Source organism: Artemia sp. Qi Xiang Cuo, chromosome 1, assembly GCF_049724085.1.
Source record: "Artemia sp. Qi Xiang Cuo chromosome 1, ASM4972408v1, whole genome shotgun sequence".
NCBI classification, from domain to species: Eukaryota; Metazoa; Arthropoda; class Branchiopoda; order Anostraca; family Artemiidae; genus Artemia; species Artemia sp. Qi Xiang Cuo.
The window spans coordinates 72190963-72209989 of NC_142794.1; the positions used below are offsets into that span (position 1 = coordinate 72190963).

Here is a 19027-nt window from a genome sequence, read left to right on the forward strand (position 1 = left end):
CCGATGAGAATCAACCGTGTGAAGAACAGACTGCAGAAAAAGGGAAACTACAAGTATAGACCTATAGAAACTTGAAAAATCATTATTATTATCGGCTTCTTTTACAGTTGGAAAACAAAAACATTAACGCGTCTATATATAAATCACACTTTTGATAATCATTATTTTTAGACCACATAATTTTGAGAATCATCATTTCATTAATGAGCACTTCAAAAGAGCACAACCACCGTTAATGCAAGGAACTAAAACTGTTCTTCTTCTAGAGACGTTGGTTCAGAGTTATTACAGCTTGATCTCATGCACTCCCCCCAAGCAAGTGTGCAAGACATGTCATTCTTACGGGAAGTGCATCTGGCCGTATCGCCACATGATTTGCATTTGCAGCGGATAATTTGAAGAAGATTTTGGGGAGCTTGTTTCTTCTCCGCCATTACTGGGATGTAATTATTAGCAGAGAGTCGCCATCCCCAGTTTTGCGGTTTCATCGCAGGAGCCTCAGTTTTCCATTGCACTACCTGCAAATACACGCGAAAAGGATGGAACTTTGCAGCTGAGGGTGTGGGAGGCATCCGATCAGGGCAGACAAATGTGGAAGAGGAAACGAGCTTGGCCAGGAACAGACGATGTCTCAAGGACACGAGATTTTCTCCTGGCTTTCCTTTATAAATTCTCAAAAGAGCTTGTTCACCAGTTACAATGAGCTCGTCTTTCGTACCCTTCGAGTCCATAAAGACCTTAGCAGCCTCAAGGAAAGACGGATCGGACCGGTACAATGACAGTCCGACAGATTTATCAATTCCTTGTAATATCGAAGTGGTGTTATAGCCTAGGAACGCGTGCAGAAATAGAATTGCACCAGACATGTCCCTTAGTTTTTCTTTGATGGAGCAAATATTCCATAGCTTATGTTTGTTTGAAGCTTTTCGCCTCGGATCTGAAATACAGGCCTTTGTGTGTGGCAGTGACATGATAGAGGAGAAGGATAAGGAGGTCAGTCTCGTTACCGGTGAGACACTTCAACTGAGTTCTTGCGTTATGAATGGCTGTGGTTTCAATCAGGACATCCGCGTCAGCAGAGGCATGTTGTACCGAACAACCTGCTGAGGACAATTTTTCTCCTATCGCAAGAATTATCCGCTGCTTGTTTGTGCAGTTTTGCAAGAACTCTTCTTTCTTTCTTGTTAATTTTGTTGTACCAGTGAATTCTACCACTGGGCACTGTTTACCCCTGCAACGTTTGAGGTGAGCCATACTTTCCGTCGAAGGATCATTGTCATATCCATCAAAAACTACCGAAGATTTTCCAAATCTAGTGGTGACATACTTGACGTAACTTTCGCAAATGAAGTCAAATGTAGAGTTGGGTTGCCAAGTCAATTTCTGAAGCCACCGTCAACGACATAGTGGCACGAGTTTAAGCGCTCATCCGAATGGTCCCCTGACGCCTTTTGAATTGCGTTTGACAGAGATGGTTTGTCGGCAGGACGCTGAATTTCATAAGATCCAAAAAGGGATGGGGATACGTACAAAGCTCATACGACAAAAGGTCTCGAAGATCAAATTCTTCCCAGTTTGCCACCTTTCCTATACTGAAAAATTTCTGTTCGTTTTAAGTTTTAATGTCGCTCCTTACTTTCAGTTAAAAAAAAACCTGTTTTTTTTATTTAAATAAGAAATAGAAGCATACCCGAGTCATCGAATGACTACTCCAATGAGCATCCGTTGCGATTCCGCTAAACTTTCATGTCTTTCCGACGACAGCTAGTAGGCACATAACATCTAGTGACTGATCTGTGCCGTGGAATTTTTTCAAGGTACCGACAGATTGCTCTGATCTCAAAATAAATTGAGAAGGAGGTTCAATCCCCTCCTTTCTCGAACAATAGCTTCTGTTTCAATATTGATTGACCAAAGCTATGGCTTAGCTTACTACGGATGAGGCAACATATCAAGTCTATCAAGTCTACTTACTTTATTTTTAAGAGGCGGGGGGTGTCTATTTTCGCAACCTGTATTTTTTTTAAATTATTTAAATTTCTCCGTCCGAAAGTGTTTGTGTTAGAAAAGTACTGTATTTTTCAGCAGATTTTTAGAACACTTTTAATTAAATTTTGCCCCGCATTTGCTAGTTCTCATTTCTTCATAAAAAGGCAATTTTTACGACATACTGGTTTCAGATTTTATTTTAGTTTTAATTACGATCTTATTTTATATGCCAAAGAGAGACAACAATTCCATTTACACGGCTGCATAACTTTGAATGCGATTCTCACTTATCTGTGGTTTATTGATAAGCTTAAATCTGGGAAAATTGTATATCAATTTCTGTTCATTACTGCAAGTTTTTTCGTTGTGTAATGTGTTATATTTTATTTTCAAAGAAAAAGTGGATACGTTTAGTTTGTATTAGGGTTCGACGGATTGGGATTTGGGTGTTTGGGTTGGCACAGGTGACAACCAGTTGTTTAAACTAGGGATCTCCTGTGCCAGTTTGTTTTCTCAGATCCAAAGCTTCGCTAGAGTTAAAATTATTACCTTGAACTACTGTGGTTTGATTGTCACGATGAGGTTTATTTTGGGCTTATTTTTAATGGATTTTGTCGTTGGCTTTTACCTCCTGGTAAATTTTTAGATTATAATTTGGTTTTATATTGCTTATCGTTTCTTTAACCTAGCACTTTTTTTGCATTCTCAGCTTATTCTAAGTTTCGCTTAAATATTTATAGCGGTTAATTATTATCTTAATTTTTTTTCCTTTTTACCTTTTGAAACCAATAAGAAAGTTAATATATTAGACTATAACTAATTATAACAAGATTTCAGCTAGCTTATACATGTAATGGCCACTTAATGTAAACTTTTGCTGCATTATCCTGTTATTACTTTTTTTTAATTCGACTGGAGGTGCTACCTCAGAGGTCAAAGGTCAGTAGATGCATTGCATGTGCTTAACAACGAGAGACCAACAGTGATTGAGCTCCTCCCAATTTGTTAGCTTCCAATGACCCTATTTCGGTAGCCTATCTTCCTTCGTTTTTTTACAACAACCCCAAAAAATTTGTTTTTTTATTATACATATCAAAAGAACTGCCTTTTAATGCTGATTCTAAATATATAACGTTTATTAAGTTTACCTTAACCCGTATAGAGTTAGGAATCTGAACATTAATTATTGTAATATGAACTGTAACGTCCTGTGCAATTGTTTCCGTAATATTATTTCTATTTAGTTCCTGGATACAATCAACTTGTAGGCTAATTTGAATTTAAGGGACTATTGGCTTCACTCTATTGGATTTCTACAATCAGACCATCTTTTATCTGATATACACTACCTGATATTCGACTAAACTCTACTGATTTATAATCAGACTAGACTTGAGGATGATTCGTCATTGAGTAACCGTAAGAGCGGACCAGAATTATCAATATTAGCTATCTCAAAAGGATGCATTGGGCTTATATTCCTTGTAAACAAGCATAACAGTTTTCATACATTGGTAGCTTTACATCTACATGGCTCAAAAGCAGCCATGGTTTAAAATTCAAATTTGAACTTTCTTCTGACTCATTTCGTGCAGCTAATTCAGAATTTGAACTTTTTCCAATACCATTATTCAAATGAAGGTCTTCTGTGTAGGGAAAGGAGGCCCTTTTTAAGACCTATCCCCGTGCCTCCATTTTCTGTGATTATCGGTTTCTCTCACCGAATTTCCTGCCTTATTCAGACTTCCCATAACAGCTCGGTAACAACTCTTTTTTTCTCTTCCTTCAGTGACTTTTGCTAAGCTTCCACATTTGCTTTCTTACTTATAAGGTTACTTTTCTCTTTGTTACATCCCTTTCCTCATGTACTTTAATTGCATTTTTAATTATCTTTATTGTCCCTTTGATTGCGATGTTATAAAACTACCTAGCATTTGGGTTAGCTTTAACAAAGGTAATTCAACTACTTACTATGTCGTAAAATGCCATATTTTCAAAGCATCTCTGCTTCTAAAAAAACAATAGGAAATGTTTTAACCTATAATTGTTTGGACTACAATTTATGGGCTTCCTTTACTAAATTGTATCAGTGTTATCCTTGAACAATAAGTCTATAGCCTCTACCTGTAGTAAGGCTGACTTAGGACATTATTTGCTACTATTATGTCTAAAATTCTTCTGTTTCTACCAACGTTTCATCAGTCCAGTTAGATTTTTTTTTCTTTACGTATTATCTTTTATTTTATTCCTTTAATTCGCGGTACAAATACTTTATTATTTAGTGATGTACAGCAGTTCTACATTACATTTATTACTAACACTAAAAAAAACTACTAATTATACACTTATTTCTACTTGCTAAAAACTAGATACTGTATTTTTTTTTTCTTTTACAATTCTTGATTGAGCCTTTTTTCCATTTTTTCTATTGTACCCAAATCTTTGAGGGGACACAAACCTATTTCTAATAGCCAAAGTTCGAGCAAAGCTGCTCGAAGTTTTGCTAATTCGAGCATCGCTAAAAGCGAAATCCATTTACATTCCCCCTTCTATTACGGTCATTTCGATTTTTTTTCGCAACACTATTTAGTCTCCTTGACCCAGTTTTTCCGCAATATCACCAGTTGTGGTAAGGTGTATTTATGGTATTAAAGTGGTGTAGTGGTAGATGCCTTCATTCTCTCTTCATAGGGGAGATACACTCTGGCCCTAAGGTATTTAAACTTTTGTAACGTTCCTTAGGCTATGACTGGAGTAATGAGGCGTACCAGCTGGGTATACTCGAGAGACTAACTGTAGATTGAAGAGAGGTTGGCTATAACACAATACTTTTATTCAGTTAACATATACTGATGCAATTTTTGATAATACATATATATTCTACTGGGACTGGTTGTCCCAAAAAGATCAAAAGTCTCAAAAAACTATAATAATATATAATAAGATACCTAGACGCTTACAATAATCTGACAATATTCCAAGGTATTTTTAATACAATAATAAACGGGCAGAGGTTCGCCCTGCAAGTCAAAGAGTCCGCCCTCAGTCTAAAAAATCTGAGTATATATATGAAAAACCAACCGCGTCCATCCGGCTCATTGACGCACTTAGCCAGGAAATTGGCTATTGAGCAAGTTCCCTCCAAGCTTACAAATTCCAGGATGTGTATCTTTATCATAATAAAAAGTGGTATTTCGAAACTTTGTATTTGCGTCTTAATATTTTTACTAAATTCCAAATTGACTTAATTAGAAAGCTTTACCACAATTTTATTTTTGCTTATTTTTTGTTTAATGGAGTTCTTTACTTTTCTTTGCAAAACAAGGTATTAAGCCATGTTTAAACCTCGTGTCTGAAAACGCAGCTCTAAGCAATGGATTCAGGATTGGGATGATTCCCCTCTCGCTGTACAGCCCAGAGGACGTCAGTGTCTATACAAATCTTCACTTCTTATTCTTCAATCACGTATAAAGTCTCCTCTTTATGAACTGTTTTCAAATGTCCATAATTCTTGCACTTTTCTTCAAAAACTCTATTACAAGACGTATGATCCCACAATTTTCTTCTTCACTTTCTAATCCACCGAGTAATAAACTTAAGCTTGGATACCTTCTCTTAATTTTAAAAAAATCCACTCTTTCTTGTCCTTCTTCTTCACACTCACGGCACTCTATTAACAAGTGTTCAACGGTCTCTAAGCTCCCACATTTGGGACAACTGTCACTTTCTCCGCAAAATTTTGAATTGTAATATTCGATTCCTGCATGGTTTGATTGAAGGCGGAATATTTTCTTTGCTTGAAATCTATTTAATTCTTTATACAGTTTAGTTTCCATTTTCCTTTAATTTTTCTTATTAACAAAAAAATTTCCAGTTTAATCTCTGATAGAAAGCCTTCTTGGTTCAGTTCTTGAATTATTTTCCAGAGCATCATATATTCTTGAGGGGTGTCCAATTTATTTAAACTAATTCCAACTTCAACTGCAGACTTAGCATATGTGTCTGCAATATATTTCATTATGATTCCAGGGTGAGCGGGAATCTGCTGAAGGAAAATCTTCTTCTCCGTTGCTGCATATAGCACTTTATGACTTCTCTACTTGGTTTTGGCATGATGTTAGTATTTGTAATAGCTTGAATAGCAGTCTTTGAATAGGAACACTTTAAAAAATTTTCTTCTTCGCATTCTTCAGTAAATTCTAAGGTCTTTGTAATACCATATACTTCTGCCTAAAATACACTGCAGTCGGGGGGCAATTTGAATTTTCTTGACATATTTTTCTGAGGGTACCAAAATGCTATTCCAACATTCTTAGTTTAATCAACTGTAGATCCATCATTACATAGTGTTATATATCCTTTATATTCGCTACTCATCAGCATACGAAATGCCATTTTTTCAGATATATTTGGTTCCACTTTGAAATCCAAATTTGATAAAATCCCGTTTTCCTTCCAACAGCTCTGAACAGTGGCGAGCGCTCGTGATGATTAATGTATAATTATTAAATGAAAGAAAAGTAAGAACTCAATTAATAAATACAAACAAAAGTGATAATAACTTTTTCAAAAGAATAATTGAGTCACAAATTAATACGATTTTATATCTGTGACGCACAAATTTTAACCTGTTTGTGCATATTTTTGTACAAAATAGTTACCGGTAAATTCACAATGCTAAAAATGATCTCTTTCAAAGCAGTGTTACTCCTGTATCTAGCTACTTTTGTCTGTGGAAAAGAGGATGATATCTTAATTATTAATGATACATGATACATGGGAAAACTTGTTAGAAGGCGAATGGATGATTGAGTTGTAAGTAGCCTAACAAACTAAGACTTCTCCAGCTAGGCCTAGCAGGATTGGGCTGAGTGACCAGGCCAAGGCAAGATTCCCAGTAGGTACATTCACTAAGCTAATCTCTTCATCAGCAGTTAAATTGCTGGAGAATCTCTTTCATACCACCTAGAAAGTGGATTGTTTCACCAAAGGATGTGTGAAAATCTTCATATCTAGAATATGATTGGCCTGGCACAAATAGGCTAGGCTAGTTACTATAGTTAGCTGGTAAAATTCTAATTTAGCTACTTTTGACTATCTCAGAAAGTAGTTAGGTTAGGAAAATGAAACTTTCAGGGATGGGTCTACAGGCTAAAGTATGACCTGGGAAGGTATTTTGAAGTACCTACCTCCACTACTTCTCCCACTAGAGGGCCCTGACCTTTGATGACCTTTAAAAATCTGTGTTATAGAAGTGAAACTTTGCAAAATAGATCTTCTGCTTAAATGAAGTATAACAAAATTGTTTTCAGCTTAGGCTAACAACTTTGCTCAATCCCAATTTATAAGGTTTCAAAGACATGCAAATACATTTCCTAAATTCTGGAAATAAAACATTGATATGGCTTAAAATTCTGCTCAAATAACTGAAATTGCATTTTCAGAGCAAAAGCCAGAGAAAAAGAAATTGATAACTGAAAATTAAGGTAAAATGTTGTTTTGGTAAAATTTCAATGGGTATAGGCCTATACCTGTCATGTAGGCAAATTTCAGGACCCTCTAGAGGGAGAAGGAGTGGAGGTAGGTACTCCAAAATACCTTCCCATGACATTCTTTGGCCTATAGACCCATACCTGAAAGTTTCTTTTTCCTAACCTAAACCCAATCCAAGATAGCCAAAAGTAGCTAAAGTAGAATTTTTCCATCTACCTTTTTATAGCTGTCATGTGAGCTAGAAAATATCCATCATAGTGCAAGATTTCAGGCAGGGGTGGGTAGCTAGGTAAAGAAATAAAAGTACACACTTGTAATGATAAAAAGTACACACACAAATGGATAGGCCTAGCCATTTAACAAGAAATGAAAAAAGGAACTGGTGTTGCAAATAGCCTAGGCTAGCCTAACCTAAAAGTGTGAATATTTTCGAACTTACTATAGTCTATTATGCTGATTATGAATGTTGTTATAATTTCTATTAGAAAGGAATTTCAGCTCCCCCCCACAATATATGTCAGTTCAGGGTATATATTTCTACAACCTAACCTAACCCTAAATTGGCTTATATAGGGGGGGGCTGAAATTCATTTCCAAAAGAAATGATTATTATACTCATAATCAGCATAAAAAGGCATCAAATGGTGTTTTCACTTTATTTGTAACTCAATAATATGATTTGGTAGAAATTTACCTAGGTAGCTAGGTAAAGAAATAAAAAGTACACACTTGTAATGATAAAAAATACACACAAATGGCCATTTATAACAAATACACACAATGGCTACTTGTAACAAATAAGCTATTTAACAAGAAATGAAAAAAGGAACAGGTTTTGCATATAACCTAGCCTAACTTAAAAGTGTGAATATTTTTGAACTTACCATATTGGCACTTAAAAAAAGAAAAGAAATTTCAGGGGGGGGCAGGCCCCTCCACCACCCCCTGGATACACTATTGGTCAAGATAACTACTATAGGGTAAGAGAGCTCCCCCCCCCTGCCTTAGCTGTGCCCCTTGTTAGCCTAGAACAGCATATCCTAATCACAGACATAGTCAACCTTCAACAGATTTAACTTCAGACAAGTGTTAAGAAACACATAATTATATTTGAATACGTTAGGCTATAGGCCCATATTACTGTAGGGTTACTTTTATCTAAACTCAAACATTGAAAAACCCGAAGTTTTTCAATGTTTGAGCTTAGATAAATATTTTAATGTTTTGAATGTTTCAAAACAATGTTTAAATGTTGTTTTTTTTTTTTGGGGGGGGGGTACTGCCCTCCTCCCAATTTATTTGGAATTTGGTAAAATTTTGGCCAAAGATAAAAAATTTGGCAGAAATCCTACAAAATTAACAACAATGTACCAAAATTCTTGATTTCTGAAGAAAGTTTGGCATAAATCAGGTAGCAATTCAGTAAAATTTATGAGGATCACCCCCCAATAAGATGAACCTCAGGACGCCCCTGCTTAGGGGTCTTATCCTATAGTTACTCTATATGAATATAATGTCCAATATTTGGAACCTATGTATAGAATACTTTTTGGTAAAATTCTAGTTTAGCTACTTTTTGCCACTGGTACATTATATGCTACACAGCAATATAGACTGTTCTAGTAAAGCAGACATAGAGACCAGTCAAATGGGTATTTGTGATCTAAATTGATTACAAAGCAACATTTCTTATCTGGTTTACAATATTTAAATGATTGTTTTTTGGGGTTTAGAGGTGGGGAAGGTACCTAGGATAGGTAACATATTTAATATATGCTATGCTATACCCCCACCCTCCTAATGGGCCCAGATTTGTTTCTCAACTATTTTATTTCATTAGCATTGACCAAACTTGACTTCTTTCATGAGTAGTATATAATGAACAATTGCCCTTTTTTACTATCTTGGAAAAGGTTTAGGTTAGGAAAATGAGAATTCCAGTAATGAATTCAGGGCCAAAAACATACTCTGGGAATATATTGTCAAGCTTCTAGCTTAATCCTCTTCTGATTTTTAAGTCCTAGAAATTTACCTACCCATTGAAATTTTGACTAAATATTTTACCTTAATTTTCAGTTGGCACTTTCCTCCTGGTTTTAGTTCCAAAAATACAATTCCTGTTATTTCAGTAGAATTTTAAGCCATATCAATGTTTTTTTCTTTCTAAATTTAGGATATGTTTTTGCTGGTCTTTGAAACCTCATTAAAGGGATTGAGCAGAGTTATGAAGCTGAAAACAGTTTTGCTGTGCTTCATTTAAGCAGGAGATCTATTTTGCAAGGTTTCACTATTATGACTGAAAGTTGTTCAAGGTCATCAAAGGTCACTGTTATTTTCCTAACCTAGCCCCTTTCCAAGATAATAAAAAGTAGAGAAACTAGAATTTTATCTACTTTTTTTGTCAGGGTACTTTTTTGCCTCACCTCCTATATATGATGTATCACATAATATAGAACCTATTCTGATTAATGATTCAATAGTTCTAAATAAACTTATGTCCCTCAATATGAATGAATGTCCTGGTTCAGATTGCATTCATCCTTGTATCCTCCATCAATGTCAAACAGTTTTGTGCCAACCTCTTTCCTTACTGTTCAAGTTATCATTAAATCTTTCCAGATTACCTCTGAATTGGAAGCCAGCCCATATCATTCTAATATTAAAGAAAGGTTGAAAGGACCTTGCTGAAAATTACCAAACTATTAGCATGGCATCAGTAGTTGTTAAGGTTCTTGTAAGAATAATCAGTTCTGCAGTTATTCGACATCTTGAAGCAAATAATATCTTGTACAGCTATCACCATGGCTTTTGTTCTGAAAGATCTCCTTGAATCATATGACCATATCACTAAGTTACTTGATTCAGGGGTGCCTGCTTACAAGATTGTGAATGACTTTTCTGAAGCTTTTGACAAAGTTTGTTGCAAGTGACTTGAAATCAAATCATGTTCTGTCAAGCTTGAAGAGAAGTCTCTGCTCTGGGTCCTTGATTTTCTTTATATGCAATCTCAATGTGTTTAGTTATTTGATGACTCTGGTAGCTATATTCTTTCTTCATCTAAGCATGTTTTGAGTGGAGTTCCTTGGGGAAGGGTTTTGGGTCCTACACTTTTAATATCTTCATCAATGGTGCTTCTTCTGCTATTGTCAGAAAACTAATGCTCTTTGCTGGCAACCTGAAGCTCATTAGACCAGTCTTGCTTGTGAAGATCATGCCCATCTACAAAATAATATTGGACTGTTTAATTGGCTGAGGCTTGGGTTCTTAAATTTAGAGTTGTCAAGTGCCATGTCATTCATTTTGACAAAATGAATCCTTGTTGCTCTTATTTTGCCTCAGGTCACCCTTTTTTGTCGGTAAATATTGAACAAGATGTTGGAATCACTATTGATATTGGATTAAAATTCAGCACTCATGCTAAGAAGTCTGTTAATGGTGCTAGTTCAGCCAGGGGGGTGATTAACTATACTCTTTCCACTTGTTCCCCTAAAGTCATCAGTCTTCTGTATAAAGGACTTGGGTTAAAGGGCTGCTTAAAGGGGGTGGAAGGAGACGAAAAAATAGGTTTTTTCATTTTTGACATTTAGGAAGATTTTTTACACTAAAATGTCCAAAAATATTGCTGGACAACATATCCAAAATCCGCTAAAATCTCCCGCCGGGAAAACCTTCTGGGGCTGCTTAAAGGGGGTGAAAGGGGTGGAAAATCCTTTTTTCGATTTTTGTTATTTCGGTACGTTCGGAGACTCGATTCTGGTATAAATCAACTCGCTGAAACCGAAAATGATGTTTCTTCTATTGTAACACGTCTTTAACTTATATTAAACTATAAATAAGATTTTAATAACTCCATCGCAAAAATAAAGGGAATAGCTTTTCTTCCGAAGTGTTAGAAAGATCAGACAGCAACTTCAGACAATACTTCAGACAGCAACACAGGAAAATCTCGAACGGCAATTTAAAGGAGTAGAGAAGTACCCACTTTGTTGCTTCGCTAAACCTGGTTATCCGATGAGAATCAACCGTGTGAAGAACAGACTGCAGAAAAAGGGAAACTACAAGTATAGACGTATAGAAACTCGAAAAATCATTATTATTATCGGCTTCTTTTATAGTTGGAAAACAAAAACATTAACGCGTCTATATATAAATCACAGTTTTGATAATCATTATTTTTAGACCACATAATTTTGAGAATCATCATTTCATTAATGAGCACTACAAAAGAGCACAACCACCGTTATTGCAAAAAACTAAAATTCTTCTTCTTCTAGAGATGTTGGTTCAGAGTTATTACAGCTTGTTCCCATGCACTCCCCCCAAGCAAGTGTGCAGGACATGTCATTCTTACGGCAAGTGCATCTTGCCGTATCGCAACATGATTTTCATTTGCAGCGGATAATTTGAAGAAGATTTTGGGGAGCTTGTTTCTTCTCCGTCATTACTGAGATGTAATTATCGGCAGAGAGTTGCCATCCCCAGTTTTCCGGTTTCATTGCAGCAGCCTCGCTTTTCCAGTGCACTATCTGCAAATACACGCGAAAAGAATGGAGCTTTGCAGCTGAGGGTGTGGGAGGCATCCGATCAGGGCAGACAAATGTGGAAGAGGAAACCAGCTTGGCCAGGAACAGACGATGTCTCAAGGACACGAGATTTTCTTCTGGATTTCCTTTATAAATTCCCAAAAGAGCTTGTTCACCAGTTAGAATGAGCTCGTCTTTCGTACCCTTCGAGTCCATAAAGACCTTAGCACCCTCAAGGAAAGACGGATCAGACTGGTACAATGACAGTCTGACAGATTTACCAATTCCTTGTAATATCGAAGTGGTGTCATAGCCTAGGAACGCGTGCAGAAATAGAATTGCACCAGACATGTCCCTTAGTTTTTCTTTGATGAAGCAAATATTCCATAGCTTATGTTCGTTTGAAGCTTTTCGCCTCGGATCTGAAATACAGGCCTTTGTGTGTGGCAGTGACATGATAGAGGAGAAGTATAAGGAGGTTAGTCTTGTTACTGGTGAGACACTTCAACTGAGTTCTTGCGTTATGAATGGCTGTGGTTTCAATCAGGACATCCGCGTCAGCAGAGGCATGTTGTACCGAACAACCTGCTGAAGACAATTTTTCTCCTATCGCAAGAATTATCCGCTGCTTGTTTGTGCAGTTTTGCAAGAACTCTTCTTTCTTTCTTGTTAATTTTGTTGTACCAGTGAATTCTACCACTGGGCACAGTTTACCCCTGCAACGTTTGAGGTGAGCCATACTTTCCATCGAAGGACCATTGTCATATCCATCAAAAACTACCGAAGCTTTTCCAAATCTAGTGGTGACATACTTGATGTAACTTTCGCAAATGAAGTCAAATGTAGAGTTGGGTTGCCAAGTCAATTTCTGAAGCCACCGTCAACGACATAGTGGCACGAGTTTAAGCGCTCATCCGAATGGTCCCCTGGCGCCTTTTGAATTGCGTTTGACAGAGAGGGTTTGTCGGCAGGACGCTGAATTTCATAGGATCCAAAAAGGGATGGGGGATACGTACAAAGCTCATACGACAAAAGGTCTCGAAGATCAAATTCTTCCCGGTTCGCCACCTTTCCTATACGGAAAAATTTCTGTTCGTTTTAAGTTTTAATGTCGCTCCTTACTTTCAGTTAAAAAAAACCTGTTTTTTTTATTTAAATAAGAAATAGAAGCATACCCGAGTCATCGAATGACTACTCCAATGAGCATCCGTTGCGATTCCGCTAAACTTTCATGTCTTTCCGACGACAGCTAGTAGGCACATAACATCTAGTGACTGATCTGTGCCGTGGAATTTTTTCAAGGTACCGACAGATGGCTCTGATCTCAAAATAAATTGAGAAGGAGGTTCAATCCCCTCCTTTCTCGAACAATAACTTCTGTTTCAATATTGATTGACCAAAGCTATGGATTAGCTTACTACGGATGAGGCAACATATCAAGTCTATCAAGTCTACTCACTTTATTTTTAAGAGGCGGCGGGTGTCTATTTTCGCAACCTGTATTTTTTTTTAATTATTTAAATTTCTCCGTCCGAAAGTGTTTGTGTTAGAAAAGTACTGTATTTTTCAGCAGATTTTTAGAACACTTTTAATTAAATTTTGCCCCGCATTTGCTAGTTCTCATTTCTTCATAAAAAGGCAATTTTTACGACATACTGGTTTCAGATTTTATTTTAGTTTTAATTACGATCTTATTTTATATGCCAAAGAGAGACAACAATTCCATTTACACGGCTACATAACTTTGAATGCGATTCTCACTTATCTGTGGTTTATTGATAAGCTTAAATATGGGAAAATTGTATATCAATTTCTGTTCATTACTGCAAGTTTTTTCGTTGTGTAATGTGTTATATTTTATTTTCAAAGAAAAAGTGGATACGTTTAGTCTGTATTAGGGTTCAACGGATTGGGATTTGGGTGTTTGGGTTGGCACAGGTGACAACCAGTTGTTTAAACTAGGGATCTCCTGTCCCAGTTTGTCTTCTCAGATCCAAAGCTTCGCTAGAGTTAAAATTATTACCTTGAACTACTGTGGTTTGATTGTCACGATGAGGTTTATTTTGGGCTTATTTTTAATGGATTTTGTCGTTGGCTTTTACCTCCTGGTAAATTTTTAGATTATAATTTGGTTTTATATTGCTTATCGTTTCTTTAACCTAGCACTTTTTTTGCATTCTCAGCTTATTCTAAGTTTCGCTTAAATATTTATAGCGGTTAATTATTATCTTAAATTTTTTTTCCTTTTTACCTTTTGAAACCAATAAGAAAGTTAATATATTAGACTATAACTAATTATAACAAGATTTCAGCTAGCTTATACATGTAATGGCCACTTAATGTAAACTTTTGCTGCATTATCCTGTTATTACTTTTTTTTAATTCGACTGGAGGTGCTACCTCAGAGGTCAAAGGTCAGTAGATGCATTGCATGTGCTTAACAACGAGAGACCAACAGTGATTGAGCTCCTCCCAATTTGTTAGCTTCCAATGACCCTATTTCGGTAGCCTATCTTCCTTCGTTTTTTTACAACAACCCCAAAAAATTTGTTTTTTTATTATACATATCAAAAGAATTGCTTTTTAATGTTGATTCTAAATATAAAACGTTTATTAAGTTTACCTTAACCCATATAAAGCTAGGAATCTGAACATTAATTATTGTAATATAAACTGTAACGTCCTGTGTAATTGTTTCCGTAATATTATTTTTATTTAGTTCCTGGATACAATCAACTTGTAGGCTAATTTGGATTTAAGGGACTATTGGCTTCACTCTATTGTATTTCTACAATCAGACCATGTTTTATCTGATATGCACTACCTGATATTCGACTAAACTCTACTGATTTATAATCAGACTAGACTTGAGGATGATTCGTCATTGAGTAACCGTAAGAGCGGACCAGAATTATCAATATTAGCTATCTCAAAAGGATGCATTGGGCTTATATTCCTTGTAAACAAGCATAACAGTTTTCATACACTGGTAGCTTTACATCTACATGGCTCAAAAGCAGCCATGGTTTAAAATTCAAATTTGAACTTTCTTCTGACTCATCTCGTGCAGCTAATTCAGAATTTGAACTTTTTCCAATACCATTATTCAAATGAAGGTCTTCTGTGTAGGGAAAGCAGACCCTTTTTAAGACCTATCCCTGTGCCTCCATTTTCTGTGATTATCGGTTTCTCTCACCGAATTTCCTGCCTTATTCAGACTTCCCATAACAGCTCGGTAACAACTCTTTTTTTCTCTTCCTTCTGTGACTTTTGCTAAGCTTCCACATTTGTTTTCGTACTTATAAGGTTACTTTTCTCTTTTTTACCATCCCTTTCTTCATGTACTTTAATTACATATTTATATATCTTTATCTTCCCTTTGCTTGCGATTTTATACAACTAACCTAGCATTTGGGTTAGCTTTAACAAAGGTAATTCAACCACTTACTATGTCGTAAAATGCCATATTTTCAAAGCATCTCTGCTTCTAGAAAAAACAATAGGAAATGTTTTAACCTATAATTGTTCGGACTACAATTTATGTGCTTCCTTTACTAAATTGTATCAGTGTTATCCTTGAACAATAAGTCTATAGCCTCTACCTGTAGTAAGGCTGACTAAGGACATTATTTGCTACTATTATGTCTAAAATTCTTCTGTTTCTACCAACGTTTCATCAGTCCAGTTAGATTTTTTTTTCTTTACGTATTATCTTTTATTTTATTCCTTTAATTCGCGGTACAAATACTTTATTATTTAGTGATGTACAGCAGTTCTACATTACATTTATTACTAACACTAAAAAAAACTACTAATTATACACTTACTTCTACTTGATAAAAACTAGATACTGTATTATTTTTTTATTTTACAATTCTTGATTGAGCCTTTTTTCGATTTTTTCTATTGTACCCAAATCTTTGAGGGGACACAAACCTATTTCTAATAGCCAAAGTTCGAGCAAAGCTGCTCGAAGTTTTGCTAATTCGAGCATCGCTAAAAGCGAAATCCATTTACTTCCCCCTTCTATTACGGTCATTTCCATTTTTTTTCGCAACACTATTTAGTCTCCTTGACCCAGTTTTTCCGCAATATCACCAGTTGTGGTAAGGTGTATTTATGGTATTAAAGTGGTGTAGTGGTAGATGCCTTCATTCTCTCTTCATGGGAGATACACTCTGGCCTAAGGTATTTAAACTTTTGTAACGTTCCTTAGGCTATGACTGGAGTAATGAGGCGTACCAGCTGGGTATACTCGAGAGACTAAATGTAGATTGAAGAGAGGTTGGCTATAACACAATACTTTTATTCAGTTAACATATACTGATACAAGGTTTGATAATACATATATATTCTACTGGGACTGGTTGTCCCAAAAAGACCAAAAGTCTCAGAAAACTATAATAATATATAACAAGATACCTAGACGCTTACAACAATCCGACAATATTCCAAGGTATTTTTAATACAATAATAAACGGGCAGAAGTTCGCCCTGCAAGTCAAAGAGTCCGCCCTCAGTCTAAAAAATCTGAGTATATATATGAAAAACCAACCGCGTCCATCCGGCTCATTGACGCACTTAGCCAGGAAATTGGCTATTGAGCAAGTTCCCTCCAAGCTTACAAATTCCAGGATGTGTATCTTTTTCTTAATAAAAAGTGGTATTTCGAAACTTTTTATTTGCGTCTTAATATTTTTACTAAATTCCAAATTGACTTAATTAGAAAGCTTTACCACAATTTTATTTTTGCCTATTTTTTGTTTAATGGAGTTCTTTACTTTTCTTTGCAAAACAAGGTATTAAGCCATGTTTAAACCTCGTGTCTGAAAACGCAGCTCTAAGCAATGGATTCAGGATTGGGATGATTCCCCTCTCGCTGTACAGCCCAGAGGACGTCAGTGGCTATACAAATCTTCACTTCTTATTCTTCAATCACGTATAAAGTCTCCTCTTTATGAACTGTTTTCAAATGTCCATAATTCTTGCACTTTTCTTCAAAAACTCTATTACAAGACGTATGATCCCACAATTTTCTTCTTCACTTTCTAATCCACCGAGTAATAAACTTAAGCTTGGATACCTTCTCTTAATTTTAAAAAAATCCACTCTTTCTTGTCCTTCTTCTTCACACTCACGGTACTCTATTAACAAGTGTTCAACGGTCTCTAAGCTCCCACATTTGGGACAACTGTCACTTTCTCCGAAAAATTTTGCATTGTAATATTCGAATCCTGCATGGTTTGATTGAAGGCGGAATATTTTCTTTGCTTGAAATCTATTTAATTCTTTATACAGTTTAGTTTCCATTTTCCTTTAATTTTTCTTATTAACAAAAAAATTTCCAGTTTAATCTCTAATAGAAAGCCTTCTTGGTTCAGTTCTTGAATTATTTTCCAGAGCATCATATATTCTTGAGGGGTGTCCAATTCCTTTAAACTAATTCCAACTTCAACTGCAGACTTAGCATATGTGTCTGCAATATCTTTCCTTATGATTCCAGGGTGAGCGGGAATCTGCTGAAGGAAAATCTTCTTCTCCGTTGCTGCATATAGCACTTTATGACTTCTCTACTTGGTTTTGGCATGATGTTAGTATTTGTAATAGCTTGAATAGCGGTCTTTGAATAGGAACACTTTAAAAAATTTTCTTCTTCGCATTCTTCAGTAAATTCTAAGGTCTTTGTAATACCATCCCTCCCCCTTGTTTATCTAGTCTCTTTTAAACCTTTTTAACACTATTTTTATCTCATTTTTTTGGGGGGGACGGGTTTGTTTTAGTTTTTGTCTTTTTAACTTTCTTATAAAGTCTTTTTTAACTTTCTTATAAAATATATTTTCCAATTCTATTTTGGCAGAGAAAATTTCTTTCTAAATTTTCTTGACATATTTTTCTGAGGGTACCAAAATGCTATTCCAACATGCTTAGTTTAATCAACTTTAGATCCATCATTAAATAGTGTGATATATCCTTTATATTCGCTACTCATCAGCATACGAAATGCCATTTTTTCAGATATATTTGGTTCCACTTTGAAATCCAAATTTGATAAAATCTCGTTTTCCTTCCAACAGCTCTAAACATTGGCGAGCGCTCGTGATGATTAATGTATAATTATTAAATGAAAGAAAAGTAAGAACTCAATTAATAAATACAAACAAAAGTGATAATAACTTTTTCAAAAGAATAATTGAGTCACAAGTTAATACAATTTTATATCTGTGACGCACAAATTTTAACCTGTTTGTGCATATTTTTGTACAAAATAGTTACCGGTAAATTCACAATGCTAAAAATGATCTCTTTCAAAGCAGTGTTACTCCTGTATCTAGCTACTTTTGTCTGTGGAAAAGAGGATGATATCTTAATATTTAAGATATCATAATAATTAAGATATCATCCTCTTTTCCACGATACATGGGAAAAAAATATCTTTTCCAATTCTATTTTGGCAGAGAAAATTTCTTTCTAAATTTTCTTGACATATTTTTCTGAGGGTACCAAATGCTATTCCAACATGCTTAGTTTAATCAACTGTAGATCCATCATTACATAGTGTTATATCTCCTTCATATTCGCTACTCATCAGCATACGAAATGCCATTTCTTCAAATATATCTGGTTCCACTTTGAAATCCAAATTTGATAAAATCGCGTTTTCCTTCCAACAGCTCTAAACAGTGGCGAGCGCTCGTGATGATTAATGTATAATTATTAAATGAAAGAAAAGTAAGAAATCAATTAATAAATACAAACAAAAGTGATAATAACTTTTTCAAAAGAATAATTGAGTCACAAATTAATACGATTTTATATCTGTGACGCACAAATTTTAACCTGTTTGTGCATATTTTTGTACAAAATAGTTACCGGTAAATTCACAATGCTAAAAATGATCTCTTTCAAAGCAGTGTTACTCCTGTATCTAGCTACTTTTGTCTGTGGAAAAGAGGATGATATCTTAATATTTAAGATATCATAATAATTAAGATATCATCCTCTTTTCCACGATACATGGGAAA

General features: G+C 35.4%; 1 long non-coding RNA gene across 1 annotated transcript in view; it reads left to right on the top strand.

Annotated features, from left to right (window-relative positions):
- The window catches only part of LOC148956688 (uncharacterized), a 99608-nt gene that overhangs the window by 46430 nt on the left and 34151 nt on the right, over positions 1-19027 (top strand). The gene's annotated exons all lie outside the window — the stretch shown is intronic.